We start from the raw sequence: 16,720 nt of genomic DNA on the forward strand, positions 1-16,720 counted from the left end.
CGGTGTATTAAACAAATCTGCGAATGTACGTCTCTAACAGTAGGGCATGTGCATCAGTTTTTTGCATTATTTAGTATCTCTAGTGGAAATAAGCATAAACATTTTTGTAATAAATTAGTTTACATAGCATTGTATTTTTTGTAATTTTAGGTCGAAGCCTACCAGACAGCACAGCTGTCTGATTTGTTAACTACCTCTTGTGAACATTCTTAAAGCTTCCCTGAGAATGCATTTCACTCATTGCTTACCATCGGCCTTGTAACTCACAGTTGCTGGCTTTCTTTACGTTAGGCTGTCCAGCTTGTGTTTGTCCCTCCTGTGGTGCTTTGCCTATTTACTGTATTCTTATACAAACTCCCCTCTTTACTTTTCTTTCACTTCAAAGTGAGAGAATTTATGTGGCAACCTGGATGTGAAAGGGAATATGTTTTTTGCAGCACACAGCAACATTTAAACATCTGTAAATTACGTGCCAAGAATATCAGAATTATGAAATTACAAATGAAGTAGACTTTTTTGGAATTCTGAAATGTGCTGGAAACAAAGTATTTGAATACCTTCAAAACACGTCAACACATTAGATGATGACATTTCTACAAATTGTGTGCACACAATAAAACTGCATGTCTGTGCAAATGTAGTGGTCATTTCAGTTGAAAATATGTTGTCTGTAATGACACTGTACTACCACACCATGCATACTCGCCACTACATTGTATCGTATTCCACTTCCCTCCTCTCTACACCACTCCATTCTATGACACTGCTTTTCACTCTTTGACAAACCAATCCAGTCTGACACACCACGTCACTCAGTTCTGCACCACTCCACGGCATGCCCCTCCAATCTATGTCTCTGATACACCACTCCGCTCTACTCCCCTCCAATCTACACCACTTACCCCCACTTAACCTCCAATATATTCCACTCCAAGATACCCTACTCCAGTCTACCACACTCCACTTAATTCTCCCCCAATTTACACCGCTCCACTCAAATCCACCCCACTTCACTCCTCCCCAGTCTACCCCACCCCTCTCTAATCTACTCCACTCTACCCCACTCCAGTCTATCCCACTCTGCCCCACCTCAATCCATCCAAACCTGTTCCAATCTACCACACTCCATCCCGATCTACATACTTCACTCCAATCTACCCCACTCCAAACTTCACTCCACTCTATTCCACTCCAATCTTCCCAACTTCTATCTCCCCACTACAATCTACCCCAACTGCACCCCACTCTACTCCAATGTATCTGACTATTCTTTAGCCTAATGTCCCTTTAGGGCTCTGACTATCTATGTAGTTCACCAATGTATGGGGGCAATATGCAGATAGTCCAGGCAACCCTTATTGGTTTCCGGGTTACAAATGACAATCCCAAAAGCTCTCTTCTGTGGTAGTGGGGCGAGCAGTTAGGTTCAGCAGAGAGTAGTGCTAAGCATTTGTTGTACTCACAGAAGCAAGAAATGAGACACACTCATGAAGGAACTCGAGACTAATTGTTAGAAAAATTGTTACTTTTATTTATATTATGTTTCAACACCAAAATACCATTACAAGAATTCTGATGCAGTTTGAAGAAAACAGGCAAAATAATTGAATTGTCTCTAAGGTAGTAATGCAATCCTACGAAGAAAAAAAAATGTATTGCAGACAGGTATTCAGCAGCGACGTACACGGCCACTTCAGGAGTTAGGGTAGGTACGGGTACTGTCAAAAGCAGCACCAACAGGTCACCTAGGGGAGCTTTGGGGCATCCAGGTGCAGAGGTGCTTTACGACGTTGGGTGTCCCATTGGTTTCAATGGGAAACAGTCAGTCTTGCAATGCTTGAGGACGTAGGGACACCTTTATTCCTCTTCACCTCTGTTCAGGACGGCAGGGTGCAGGGATGTCCTGAGGCGGCGGTTCTTTGTTACAGGAGAAGGTCACGGTACAAGGGTTCTGAACAATGAGACCGCAGGCAGTGTTGGGGAGTCCACAGTTGAGGAACTCAAGGTGGGCTTATGTCCTGGAGGGACTGGGGACCACACTCACATGTTGGCCCACTTCGACTCAGGCTGGCGTGGACGGGTGCAGTGGTGCTTTCCGGTGTCTGCTTTTTCGCGATCCGGAGCCTCGAGGTACTTCTTGGGTGAGCTCTGCTACTCAACGGACGTTCCTGGTGCTTCTTGAAGTGCAGGCAGTCCAGCCAGACTTTTGAAGACCGAGCTCCTGTAGGAATCGTCGTCTTTGGTGCAGTTGTAGAGGACTGCAGGCAGGCTGGCAGGATTGGGGCCAAGTCAGTAGCTGCCCCTCAGTTCTTGCTTTTTGCGTCTCTTCGGTGGCCACCGCCTTGGGTCCAGAGAATCTGTGGTGCTTTCTGGTGTCAGCTTTTTGGCAGTTGAGAGTCCTCAAGGTTCTTCTTGGGCGCCTGCAGGGAAGTAGCTCCGCTACTCAACCGGATGCCCTGGTCCTTCTTGAAGTGCAGGCAGTCCACCCAGGCTTCTGGAGGCAGAGCACCTGGAGGAGTCATCATCTTGGGTGGAGTTGTTGAGGACTGCAGGCAGGGTTGGGCCAAGTCAATAGCTTTTCCTCAGGTCTGGCTTTTCGTAGCTCTTCGGTGTCCTCCTTCTTCTTGGGCCCAGAGAATGTGCTTTCTGGTTTTGGGGAGTCACCTAATGTAAGGAAATGCCTCCTTGGCATGGTTGCCCCCTGACTTTTTGCCTTTGCTGATGCTATGTTTACAATTGAAAGTGTGCTGAGGCCTGCTAACCAGGCCCCAGCACCAGTGTTCTTTCCCTAACCTGTACTTTTGTATCCACAATTGGCAGACCCTGGCATCCAGATAAGTCCCTGGTAACTGGTACTTCTAGTACCCAGGGCCCTGATGCCAAGGAAGGTCTCTAAGGGCTGCAGCATGTCTTATGCCACCCTGGAGACCTCTCACTCAGCACAGACACACTGCTTGCCAGCTTGTGTGTGCTAGTGAGGACAAAACGAGTAAGTCGACATGGCACTCCCCTCAGGGTGCCATGCCAGCCTCTCACTGCCTATGCAGTATAGGTAAGACACCCCTCTAGCAGGCCTTACAGCCCTAAGGCAGGGTGCACTATACCATAGGTGAGGGTACCAGTGCATGAGCATGGTACCCCTACAGTGTCTAAACAAAACCTTAGACATTGTAAGTGCAGGGTAGCCATAAGAGTATATGGTCTGGGAGTCTGTCAAACACGAACTCCACAGCACCATAATGGCTACACTGAAAACTGGGAAGTTTGGTATCAAACTTCTCAGCACAATAAATGCACACTGATGCCAGTGTACATTTTATTGTAAGATACACCCCAGAGGGCATCTTAGAGGTGCCCCCTGAAACTTAACCGACTATCTGTGTAGGCTGACTAGTTTTAGCAGCCTGCCACAAACCGAGAGATGTTGCTGGCCCCATGGGGAGAGTGCCTTTGTCACTCTGAGGCCAGTAACAAAGCCTGCACTGGGTGGAGATGCTAACACCTCCCCCAGGCAGGAATTGTCACACCTGGCGGTGAGCCTCATAGGCTCACCTCCTTTGTGCCAACCCAGCAGGACACTCCAGCTAGTGGAGTTGCCCGCCCCCTCCGGCCAGGCCCCACTTTTGGCGGCAAGGCCGGAGAAAATAATGAGAATAACAAGGAGGAGTCACTGGCCAGTCAGGACAGCCCCTAAGGTGTCCTGAGCTGAGGTGACTCTAACTTTTAGAAATCCTCCATCTTGCAGATGGAGGATTCCCCCAATAGGGTTAGGATTGTGACCCCCTCCCCTTGGGAGGAGGCACAAAGAGGGTGTACCCACCCTCAGGGCTAGTAGCCATTGGCTACTAACCCCCCAGACCTAAACACGCCCTTAAATTTAGTATTTAAGGGCTACCCTGAACCCTAGAAAATTAGATTCCTGCAACTACAAGAAGAAGGACTGCCTAGCTGAAAACCCCTGCAGAGGAAGACCAGAAGACGACAACTGCCTTGGCTCCAGAAACTCAACGGCCTGTCTCCTGCCTTCCAAAGATCCTGCTCCAGCGACGCCTTCCAAAGGGACCAGCGACCTCGACATCCTCTGAGGACTGCCCCTGCTTCGAAAAGACAAGAAACTCCCGAGGACAGCGGACCTGCTCCAAGAAAGGCTGCAACTTTGTTTCCAGCAGCCTTGAAAGAACCCTGCAAGCTCCCCGCAAGAAGCGTGAGACTTGCAACACTGCACCCGGCGACCCCGACTCGGCTGGTGGAGATCCGACACCTCAGGAGGGACCCCAGGACTACTCTGATACTGTGAGTACCAAAACCTGTCCTCCCTGAGCCCCCACAGCGCCGCCTGCAGAGGGAATCCCGAGGCTTCCCCTGACCGCGACTCTTTGAACCTAAAGTCCCGACGCCTGGGAGAGACCCTGCACCCGCAGCCCCCAGGACCTGAAGGACCGGACTTTCACTGGAGAAGTGACCCCCAGGAGTCCCTCTCCCTTGCCCAAGTGGAGGTTTCCCCGAGGAACCCCCCCCTTGCCTGCCTGCAGCGCTGAAGAGATCCCGAGATCTCTCATAGACTAACATTGCGAACCCGACGCTTGTTTCTACACTGCACCCGGCCGCCCCCGCGCCGCTGAGGGTGAAATTTCTGTGTGGGCTTGTGTCCCCCCCGGTGCCCTACAAAACCCCCCTGGTCTGCCCTCCGAAGACGCGGGTACTTACCTGCAAGCAGACCGGAACCGGGGCACCCCCTTCTCTCCTTTCTAGCCTATGCGTTTTGGGCACCACTTTGAACTCTGCACCTGACCGGCCCTGAGCTGCTGGTGTGGTGACTTTGGGGTTGCTCTGAACCCCCAACGGTGGGCTACCTTGGACCAAGAACTAAGCCCTGTAAGTGTCTTACTTACCTGGTTAACCTAACAAATACTTACCTCCCCTAGGAACTGTGAAAATTGCACTGTGTCCACTTTTAAAACAGCTATTTGTCAATAACTTGAAAAGTATACATGCAATTTTGATGATTTGAAGTTCCTAAAGTACTTACCTGCAATACCTTTCGAATGAGATATTACATGTAGAATTTGAACCTGTGGTTCTTAAAATAAACTAAGAAAAGATATTTTTCTATATAAAAACCTATTGGCTGGATTTGTCTCTGAGTGTGTGTACCTCATTTATTGTCTATGTGTATGTACAACAAATGCTTAACACTACTCCTTGGATAAGCCTATTGCTCGACCACACTACCACAAAATAGAGCATTAGTATTATCTATTTTTACCACTATTTTACCTCTAAGGGGAACCCTTGGACTCTGTGCATGCTATTCCTTACTTTGAAATAGCACATACAGAGCCAACTTCCTACATTGGTGGATCAGCGGTGGGGTACAAGACTTTGCATTTGCTGGACTACTCAGCCAATACCTGATCACACGACAAATTCCAAAATTGTCATTAGAAATTCATTTTTGCAATTTGAAAGTTTTCTAAATTCTTAAAAGTCCTGCTAGGGCCTTGTGTGTTAAGTCCCTGTTTAGCATTGTCTTTTTAGAGTTTAAAAGTTTGTTAAAAGTTTGAATTAGATTCTAGAAACAGTTTTAGATTCTTAAAAAAGTATTCCAACTCTTAGCAGAATAATGTCTGATACAGAGATGCAGGTGGTGGAACTCGACACCACACCTTACCTCCATCTTAAGATGAGGGAGCAAAGGTCTCTCTGTAATATAAAGAAAATAACCATTGGCTCCAGACCTACCAAAATTCAGCTCCAGGAGCTGTTGGCAGAGTTTGAAAAAGCCAACCCCTCTGATGATGACCTCACAGAGGAAGAAATTAGTGACTTGGAGGCCAATGTCCCTCCTCCAGTCCTAAATAGGGAGAACAGGACCCCTCAAGTCCTGTCTCCAACTGTGTTAGTCAGAAATAGTGAGTCCCTCACAGGAGGGTCCCACATTTCTGAAATCACTGAGGATGCTCTCAGTGAAGATGACCTCCTGTTAGCCAGGATGGCCAAAAGATTGGCTTTAGAGAGACAGCTCCTAGCCATAGAAAGGGAAAGACAAGAGATGGGCCTAGGACCCATCAATGGTGGCAGCAATATAAATAGGGTCAGAGATTCTCCTGACATGTTAAAAATCCCCAAAGGGATTGTGACAAAATTTGAAGATGGTGATGACATCACCAAGTGGTTCACAGCTTTTGAGAGGGCTTGTGTAACCAGAAAAGTGAACAGATCTCACTGGGGTGCTCTCCTTTGGGAAATGTTCACTGGAAAGTGTAGGGATAGACTCCTCACACTCTCTGGAAAAGATGCAGAATCTTATGACCTCATGAAGGGTACCCTGATTGAGGGCTTTGGATTCTCCACTGAGGAGTACAGGATTAGGTTCAGGGGGGCTCAAAAATCCTCGAGCCAGACCTGGGTTGACTTTGTTGACTACTCAGTGAAAACACTAGATGGTTGGATTCAAGGCAGTGGTGTAAGTAATTATGATGGGCTGTACAATTTATTTGTGAAAGAACACCTATTGAGTAATTGTTTCAATGATAAACTGCATCAGCATCTGGTAGACCTAGGACCAATTTCTCCCCAAGAATTGGGAAAGAAGGCGGACCATTGGGTCAAGACAAGGGTGTCCAAGACTTCAACAGGGGGTGACCAAAAGAAAGGGGTCACAAAGACTCCCCAGGGGAAGGGTGATGAGACAACCAAAACTAAAAATAGTAAAGAGTCTTCTACAGGCCCCCAAAAACCTGCTCAGGAGGGTGGGCCCAGAGCCTCTTCACAAAACAATGGGTACAAGGGTAAAAACTTTGATCCCAAAAAGGCCTGGTGTCATAGCTGTAAACAGCATGGACACCAAACTGGAGACAAGGCCTGTCCCAAGAAAGGTTCCACTCCAAACTCCCATCCAGGTAACACTGGTATGGCTAGTCTCCAAGTGGGATCAACCGTGTGCCCAGAGCAAATCAGGGTCCACACTGAAGCTACTCTAGTTTCTGAGGGTGGGGTGGATTTAGCCACACTAGCTGTCTGGCCGCCTAACATGCAAAAATACAGACAGCAACTCTTAATTAATGGGACTAGAATAGAGGGCCTGAGGGATACAGGTGCCAGTGTCACCATGGTGACAGAGAAACTGGTTTCCCCTGGCCAATACCTGACTGGAAAAACTTACACAGTCACCAATGCTGACAATCAGAGAAAAGTACATCCCATGGCAATGGTTACTTTAGAATGGGGAGGGGTCAATGGCCTGAAACAGGTGGTGGTCTCCTCAAATATCCCAGTGGACTGTCTGCTTGGAAATGACCTGGAGTCCTCAGCATGGGCTGAGGTAGAACTAAAAACCCATGCAGCAATGCTGGGTATCCCTGAACTGGTGTGTGTGAAAACAAGAGCACAGTGCAAGGCACAGGGTGAACAAGTAGAGCTGGAGTCTGGAAGAATGGCCCAGCCTACCAAGAGAACAGGAAAGTCAGCTGGGAAACCAACTGCAACACAGCAAAAGAAAGGGAACCTCTCTTCTCAGGAAGAAGTTCTGCCCTCTGAGGGAACTGAGCCTTTGGAGCTTGAACCTTATCAGGTTGAGCTCTTAGGCCCAGGGGGACCCTCAAGGGAGAAGCTGTGTAAGGGACAAGAAACCTGTCCCTCTCTTGAAGGCCTTAGGCAGCAAGCTGCTGAAGAGTCCAAAGGCAAGAAAAATGGAACGCATAGGGTCTATTGGGAAGATGGACTCCTGTACACTGAGGCCAGAGACCCCAAACCTGGTGCCACTAGGAGAGTGGTAGTGCCTCAGCTGTTCAGGAAGTTCATCCTAACATTGGCCCATGACATTCCCCTTGCTGGACATTTGGGACAAACCAAGACGTGGGAGAGGTTAGTCAACCACTTCTACTGGCCCAATATGTCCAACATGGTTAAGGAGTTTTGCCTCTCCTGCCCCACCTGTCAAGCCAGTGGTAAGACAGGTGGGCATCCAAAGGCCCCCCTCATTCCACTTCCAGTGGTGGGGGTTCCCTTTGAAAGAGTGGGTGTGGACATAGTTGGTCCACTGGAACCTCCCACAGCCTCAGGAAATATGTATATCCTGGTAGTAGTGGATCATGCTACCAGGTATCCTGAAGCTATTCCCCTTAGGTCGACTACTGCCCCTGCAGTAGCCAAGGCCCTCATTGGTATCTTTACCAGAGTGGGTTTCCCTAAGGAGGTGGTGTCTGACAGAGGTACCAACTTCATGTCAGCATACCTAAAGCACATGTGGAATGAGTGTGGAGTGACTTATAAATTCACTACACCATACCATCCACAAACTAATGGCTTGGTTGAGAGATTCAACAAGACATTAAAAGGCATGATCATGGGGCTCCCAGAAAAGCTCAAAAGGAGATGGGATGTCCTCTTGCCATGTCTGCTTTTCGCTTACAGAGAGGTGCCACAGAAGGGAGTAGGATTCTCACCCTTTGAACTTCTGTTTGGACATCCTGTAAGGGGACCACTTGCCCTTGTTAAAGAAGGCTGGGAGAGACCTCTCCATGAGCCTAAACAGGACATAGTGGACTATGTACTTGGCCTTCGCTCTAGAATGGCAGAGTACATGGAAAAGGCAACCAAAAACCTTGAGGCCAGCCAACAGCTCCAGAAGTTTTGGTATGACCAAAAGGCTGCACTGGTTGAGTTCCAACCAGGGCAGAAAGTCTGGGTTCTGGAGCCTGTGGCTCCCAGGGCACTCCAGGACAAATGGAGTGGCCCTTACCCAGTACTAGAAAGGAAGAGTCAGGTCACCTACCTGGTGGACCTGGGCACAAGCAGGAGCCCCAAGAGGGTGATCCATGTAAACCGCCTTAAGCTCTTCCACGACAGGGCTGATGTCAATCTGTTGATGGTAACAGATGAGGATCAGGAGGCAGAGAGTGAACCTCTCCCTGATCTTCTGTCATCAGACCCAAAAGATGGCACAGTAGATGGAGTGATCTACTCAGACACCCTCTCTGGCCAACAGCAAGCTGATTGTAGGAGAGTCCTACAACAGTTTCCTGAACTCTTCTCCTTAACCCCTGGTCAGACACACCTGTGTACCCATGATGTGGACACAGGAGACAGCATGCCTGTCAAGAACAACATCTTTAGACAATCTGACCATGTTAAGGAAAGCATCAAGGTGGAAGTCCACAAGATGCTGGAATTGGGAGTAATTGAGCGCTCTGACAGCCCCTGGGCTAGCCCAGTGGTCTTAGTCCCCAAACCTCACACCAAAGATGGAAAGAAAGAGATGAGGTTTTGTGTGGACTACAGAGGGCTCAATTCTGTCACCAAGACAGATGCTCATCCAATTCCAAGAGCTGATGAGCTCATAGATAAATTAGGTGCTGCCAAATTCTTAAGTACCTTTGACTTGACAGCAGGGTACTGGCAAATAAAAATGGCACCTGGAGCAAAAGAGAAAACCGCATTCTCCACACCTGATGGGCATTATCAGTTTACTGTTATGCCCTTTGGTTTAAAGAATGCCCCTGCCACCTTCCAAAGGTTGGTGAATCAAGTCCTTGCTGGCTTGGAGTCCTTTAGCACAGCTTATCTTGATGATATTGCTGTCTTTAGCTCCACCTGGCAGGATCACCTGGTCCACCTGAAGAAGGTTTTGAAGGCTCTGCAATCTGCAGGCCTCTCTATCAAGGCATCCAAATGCCAGATAGGGCAGGGAACTGTGGTTTACTTGGGCCACCTTGTAGGTGGAGACCAAGTTCAGCCACTCCAACCCAAGATCCAGACTATTCTGGACTGGGTAGCTCCAAAAACCCAGACTCAAGTCAGGGCATTCCTTGGCTTGACTGGGTATTACAGGAGGTTTGTGAAGGGATATGGATCCATTGTGACAGCCCTCACTGAACTCACCTCCAAGAAAATGCCCAAGAAAGTGAACTGGACTGTGGAATGCCAACAGGCCTTTGACACCCTGAAACAAGCAATGTGCTCAGCACCAGTTCTCAAAGCTCCAGATTATTCTAAGCAGTTCATTGTGCAGACTGATGCCTCTGAACATGGGATAGGGGCAGTTTTGTCCCAAACAAATGATGATGGCCTTGACCAGCCTGTTGCTTTCATTAGCAGGAGGTTACTCCCCAGGGAGCAGCGTTGGAGTGCCATTGAGAGGGAGGCCTTTGCTGTGGTTTGGTCCCTGAAGAAGCTGAGACCATACCTCTTTGGGACTCACTTCCTAGTTCAAACTGACCACAGACCTCTCAAATGGCTGATGCAAATGAAAGGTGAAAATCCTAAACTGTTGAGGTGGTCCATCTCCCTACAGGGAATGGACTTTATAGTGGAACACAGACCTGGGACTGCCCATGCCAATGCAGATGGCCTTTCCAGGTTCTTCCACTTAGAAAATGAAGACTCTCTTGGGAAAGGTTAGTCTCATCCTCTTTCGTTTGGGGGGGGTTGTGTAAGGAAATGCCTCCTTGGCATGGTTGCCCCCTGACTTTTTGCCTTTGCTGATGCTATGTTTACAATTGAAAGTGTGCTGAGGCCTGCTAACCAGGCCCCAGCACCAGTGTTCTTTCCCTAACCTGTACTTTTGTATCCACAATTGGCAGACCCTGGCATCCAGATAAGTCCCTGGTAACTGGTACTTCTAGTACCCAGGGCCCTGATGCCAAGGAAGGTCTCTAAGGGCTGCAGCATGTCTTATGCCACCCTGGAGACCTCTCACTCAGCACAGACACACTGCTTGCCAGCTTGTGTGTGCTAGTGAGGACAAAACGAGTAAGTCGACATGGCACTCCCCTCAGGGTGCCATGCCAGCCTCTCACTGCCTATGCAGTATAGGTAAGACACCCCTCTAGCAGGCCTTACAGCCCTAAGGCAGGGTGCACTATACCATAGGTGAGGGTACCAGTGCATGAGCATGGTACCCCTACAGTGTCTAAACAAAACCTTAGACATTGTAAGTGCAGGGTAGCCATAAGAGTATATGGTCTGGGAGTCTGTCAAACACGAACTCCACAGCACCATAATGGCTACACTGAAAACTGGGAAGTTTGGTATCAAACTTCTCAGCACAATAAATGCACACTGATGCCAGTGTACATTTTATTGTAAGATACACCCCAGAGGGCACCTTAGAGGTGCCCCCTGAAACTTAACCGACTATCTGTGTAGGCTGACTAGTTTTAGCAGCCTGCCACAAACCGAGACATGTTGCTGGCCCCATGGGGAGAGTGCCTTTGTCACTCTGAGGCCAGTAACAAAGCCTGCACTGGGTGGAGATGCTAACACCTCCCCCAGGCAGGAATTGTCACACCTGGCGGTGAGCCTCAAAGGTTCACCTCCTTTGTGCCAACCCAGCAGGACACTCCAGCTAGTGGAGTTGCCCGCCCCCTCCGGCCAGGCCCCACTTTTGGCGGCAAGGCCGGAGAAAATAATGAGAATAACAAGGAGGAGTCACTGGCCAGTCAGGACAGCCCCTAAGGTGTCCTGAGCTGAGGTGACTCTAACTTTTAGAAATCCTCCATCTTGCAGATGGAGGATTCCCCCAATAGGGTTAGGATTGTGACCCCCTCCCCTTGGGAGGAGGCACAAAGAGGGTGTACCCACCCTCAGGGCTAGTAGCCATTGGCTACTAACCCCCCAGACCTAAACACGCCCTTAAATTTAGTATTTAAGGGCTACCCTGAACCCTAGAAAATTAGATTCCTGCAACTACAAGAAGAAGGACTGCCTAGCTGAAAACCCCTGCAGAGGAAGACCAGAAGACGACAACTGCCTTGGCTCCAGAAACTCACCGGCCTGTCTCCTGCCTTCCAAAGATCCTGCTCCAGCGACGCCTTCCAAAGGGACCAGCGACCTCGACATCCTCTGAGGACTGCCCCTGCTTCGAAAAGACAAGAAACTCCCGAGGACAGCGGACCTGCTCCAAGAAAGGCTGCAACTTTGTTTCCAGCAGCCTTGAAAGAACCCTGCAAGCTCCCCGCAAGAAGCGTGAGACTTGCAACACTGCACCCGGCGACCCCGACTCGGCTGGTGGAGATCCGACACCTCAGGAGGGACCCCAGGACTACTCTGATACTGTGAGTACCAAAACCTGTCCTCCCTGAGCCCCCACAGCGCCGCCTGCAGAGGGAATCCCGAGGCTTCCCCTGACCGCGACTCTTTGAACCTAAAGTCCCGACGCCTGGGAGAGACCCTGCACCCGCAGCCCCCAGGACCTGAAGGACCGGACTTTCACTGGAGAAGTGACCCCCAGGAGTCCCTCTCCCTTGCCCAAGTGGAGGTTTCCCCGAGGAACCCCCCCCTTGCCTGCCTGCAGCGCTGAAGAGATCCCGAGATCTCTCATAGACTAACATTGCGAACCCGACGCTTGTTTCTACACTGCACCCGGCCGCCCCCGCGCCGCTGAGGGTGAAATTTCTGTGTGGGCTTGTGTCCCCCCCGGTGCCCTACAAAACCCCCCTGGTCTGCCCTCCGAAGACGCGGGTACTTACCTGCAAGCAGACCGGAACCGGGGCACCCCCTTCTCTCCTTTCTAGCCTATGCGTTTTGGGCACCACTTTGAACTCTGCACCTGACCGGCCCTGAGCTGCTGGTGTGGTGACTTTGGGGTTGCTCTGAACCCCCAACGGTGGGCTACCTTGGACCAAGAACTAAGCCCTGTAAGTGTCTTACTTACCTGGTTAACCTAACAAATACTTACCTCCCCTAGGAACTGTGAAAATTGCACTAAGTGTCCACTTTTAAAACAGCTATTTGTCAATAACTTGAAAAGTATACATGCAATTTTGATGATTTGAAGTTCCTAAAGTACTTACCTGCAATACCTTTCGAATGAGATATTACATGTAGAATTTGAACCTGTGGTTCTTAAAATAAACTAAGAAAAGATATTTTTCTATATAAAAACCTATTGGCTGGATTTGTCTCTGAGTGTGTGTACCTCATTTATTGTCTATGTGTATGTACAACAAATGCTTAACACTACTCCTTGGATAAGCCTATTGCTCGACCACACTACCACAAAATAGAGCATTAGTATTATCTATTTTTACCACTATTTTACCTCTAAGGGGAACCCTTGGACTCTGTGCATGCTATTCCTTACTTTGAAATAGCACATACAGAGCCAACTTCCTACACCTAAGTACTCAGTTTAGGAGCATTTAGGGGTGTGTAGGGTAGTACCAATAGATTACTTACTCCTGGGGTGACTACACCCCCTATATGACTACTTCCTGTGGGGAGTGGGCATATTCCCATCTCAGAAGGCCTAGTTCCAACCAAAAAGAAAGTGGTGGAACCCTTCCTCGATTGTTCACCTCAGGTAGCCCACCTTAGGGGTATGGCTAGCCTGCTGACTAATGTCTCCACCTGTCATGGTGCCAAATGGGCCTCAGGGCAAGAAAGGGGCTACACCCAGGTCTGGTCAAGTTGGGGTTGTGCATATCAAAGGCAACAGGGCCTTTGAAGTCCCTGGCCTTGGTATGCAGATCTAATAGCCATCTTGCTGGAGTGGATGACAACACCCCTCTCCGAGCACGCTTTGTTTCTGACCTCTGAGAGTGTGGCCTCTCTCTTCCAGGGAGTCATAAACCTGCCTGTGGGGGCAGACTGGTGGAGACCACTCAGCCAACACACTCAGAAACTAGTGGGGTTTGGGGGGGCAACTCTAAGTTGCCCTCTGGGTGCATGTCATAACAAATGCGAGACTGGCATCACCCTGGATTGATTAAGATGAGGTGTTTGATACCATAGAGTTCAGTGAAGCCATTTTGTGACTGGGTCACTCGTGATAACGAGTGTCCACCACGTACCTTAAGATGACTTCCCTGTTCACTTGCAATGCTCAGCAATGGGACTGGGCATCACAGGGTCATATGTGCTCATGCAGAAAGGACCACACATTAGATATACTGCACGCAGCCTTGGGGCTCCAAGGCCTGCTGTAGGGGGGACTTAGATATATTTATATGCAGTGCTAGGGACATGTCAGAGGGTAGGTGTGCCATTTGGTGTTTTCATCCGGCTTGCACCTGTTCGCTGGGGACACTTACCGTACTTTCTTCTGGTGTTTCTATCTACCCCTAGCTAACTACCTCACTTACCTTGGTTGTGTTCACTATTTTGCATTCTACTCCCTAAGTATATGGGTTGCACCCGTCCACCACCATAGGGCCCTGTATATTTAACGCTATTTCTGTTGGTTATTTTGTGTATATATTGTGTGTAGATGGCGCCAAAGGGAGATTTGCCAATGCTAGTTGTAGGAAGTTGGCTCTGTATGTGCTATTTCAAAGTAAGGAATAGCATGCACAGAGTCCAAGGGTTCCCCTTAGAGGTAAAATAGTGGTAAAAATAGATAATACTAATGCTCTATTTTGTGGTAGTGTGGTCGAGCAGTAGGCTTATCCAAGGAGTAGTGTTAAGCATTTGTTGTACATACACATAGACAATAAATGAGGTACACACACTCAGAGACAAATCCAGCCAATAGGTTTTTATATAGAAAAATATCTTTTCTTAGTTTATTTTAAGAACCACAGGTTCAAATTCTACATGTAATAGCTCCTTCGAAAGGTATTGCAGGTAAGTACTTTAGGAACTTCAAATCATAAAAATTGCATGTATACTTTTCAAGTTATTGACAAATAGCTGTTTTAAAAGTGGACACTTAGTGCAATTTTCACAGTTCCTAGGGGAGGTAAGTATTTGTTAGGTTAACCAGGTAAGTAAGACACTTACAGGGCTTAGTTCTTGGTCCAAGGTAGCCCACCGTTGGGGGTTCAGAGCAACCCCAAAGTCACCACACCAGCAGCTCAGGGCCGGTCAGGTGCAGAGTTCAAAGTGATGCCCAAAACACATAGGCTAGAATGGAGAGAAGGGGGTGCCCCGGTTCCGGTCTGCTTGCAGGTAAGTACCCGCGTCTTCGGAGGGTAGACCAGGGGGGTTTTGTAGGGCACCGGGGGGGGGACACAAGTCCACACAGAAATTTCACTCTCAGCAGCGCGGGGGCGGCCGGGTGCAGTGTAGAAACAAGCGTCGGGTTTTCAATGTTAGTCTATGAGAGATCTAGGGATCTCTTCAGCGCTGCAGGCAGGCAAGGGGGGGGTTCCTCGGGGAAACCTCCACTTGGGCAAGGGAGAGGGACTCCTGGGGGTCACTCCTCCAGTGAAAGTCCGGTCCTTCAGGTCCTGGGGGCTGCGGGTGCAGGGTCTCTCCCAGGTGTCGGGACTTTGGATTCAAAGAGTCGCGGTCAGGGGAAGCCTCGGGATTCCCTCTGCAGGCGGCGCTGTGGGGGCTCAGGGGGGACAGGTTTTTGTACTCACAGTCTTAGAGTAGTCCTGGGGTCCCTCCTGAGGTGTTGGATCGCCACCAGCCGAGTCGGGGTCGCCGGGTGCAGTGTTGCAAGTCTCACGCCTTTTGCGGGGAGCTTGCAGGGTTCTTTAAAGCTGCTGGAAACAAAGTTGCAGCTTTTCTTGGAGCAGGTCCGCTGTCCTCGGGAGTTTCTTGTCTTTTCGAAGCAGGGGCAGTCCTCAGAGGATGTCGAGGTCGCTGGTCCCTTTGGAAGGCGTCGCTGGAGCAGGATCTTTGGAAGGCAGGAGACAGGCCGGTGAGTTTCTGGAGCCAAGGCAGTTGTCGTCTTCTGGTCTTCCTCTGCAGGGGTTTTTCAGCTAGGCAGTCCTTCTTCTTGTAGTTGCAGGAATCTAATTTTCTAGGGTTCAGGGTAGCCCTTAAATACTAAATTTAAGGGCGTGTTTAGGTCTGGGGGGTTAGTAGCCAATGGCTACTAGCCCTGAGGGTGGGTACACCCTCTTTGTGCCTCCTCCCAAGGGGAGGGGGTCACAATCCTAACCCTATTGGGGGAATCCTCCATCTGCAAGATGGAGGATTTCTAAAAGTTAGAGTCACCTCAGCTCAGGACACCTTAGGGGCTGTCCTGACTGGCCAGTGACTCCTCCTTGTTATTCTCATTATTTTCTCCGGCCTTGCCGCCAAAAGTGGGGCCTGGCCGGAGGGGGCGGGCAACTCCACTAGCTGGAGTGTCCTGCTGGGTTGGCACAAAGGAGGTGAGCCTTTGAGGCTCACCGCCAGGTGTGACAATTCCTGCCTGGGAGAGGTGTTAGCATCTCCACCCAGTGCAGGCTTTGTTACTGGCCTTCGAGTGACAAAGGCACTCTCCCCATGGGGCCAGCAACATGTCTCGGTTTGTGGCAGGCTGCTAAAACTAGTCAGCCTACACAGATAGTCGGTTAAGTTTCAGGGGGCACCTCTAAGGTGCCCTCTGTGGTGTATTTTACAATAAAATGTACACTGGCATCAGTGTGCATTTATTGTGCTGAGAAGTTTGATACCAAACTTCCCAGTTTTCAGTGTAGCCATTATGGTGCTGTGGAGTTCGTGTTTGACAGACTCCCAGACCATATACTCTTATGGCTACCCTGCACTTACAATGTCTAAGGTTTTGTTTAGACACTGTAGGGGTACCATGCTCATGCACTGGTACCCTCACCTATGGTATAGTGCACCCTGCCTTAGGGCTGTAAGGCCTGCTAGAGGGGTGTCTTACCTATACTGCATAGGCAGTGAGAGGCTGGCATGGCACCCTGAGGGGAGTGCCATGTCGACTTACTCGTTTTGTCCTCACTAGCACACACAAGCTGGTAAGCAGTGTGTCTGTGCTGAGTGAGAGGTCTCCAGGGTGGCATAAGACATGCTGCAGCCCTTAGAGACCTTCCTTGGC

General features: G+C 49.4%; 1 protein-coding gene across 2 annotated transcripts in view; it reads left to right on the plus strand.

Moving 5' to 3' along the window:
- Nucleotides 1–16,720, plus strand: part of MED1 (mediator complex subunit 1) — a 489,425-nt gene that overhangs the window by 62,278 nt on the left and 410,427 nt on the right. The window lies entirely within an intron of this gene.

The sequence above is a fragment of the Pleurodeles waltl genome, chromosome 6, assembly GCF_031143425.1.
Source record: "Pleurodeles waltl isolate 20211129_DDA chromosome 6, aPleWal1.hap1.20221129, whole genome shotgun sequence".
Lineage (NCBI taxonomy): Eukaryota > Metazoa > Chordata > Amphibia > Caudata > Salamandridae > Pleurodeles > Pleurodeles waltl.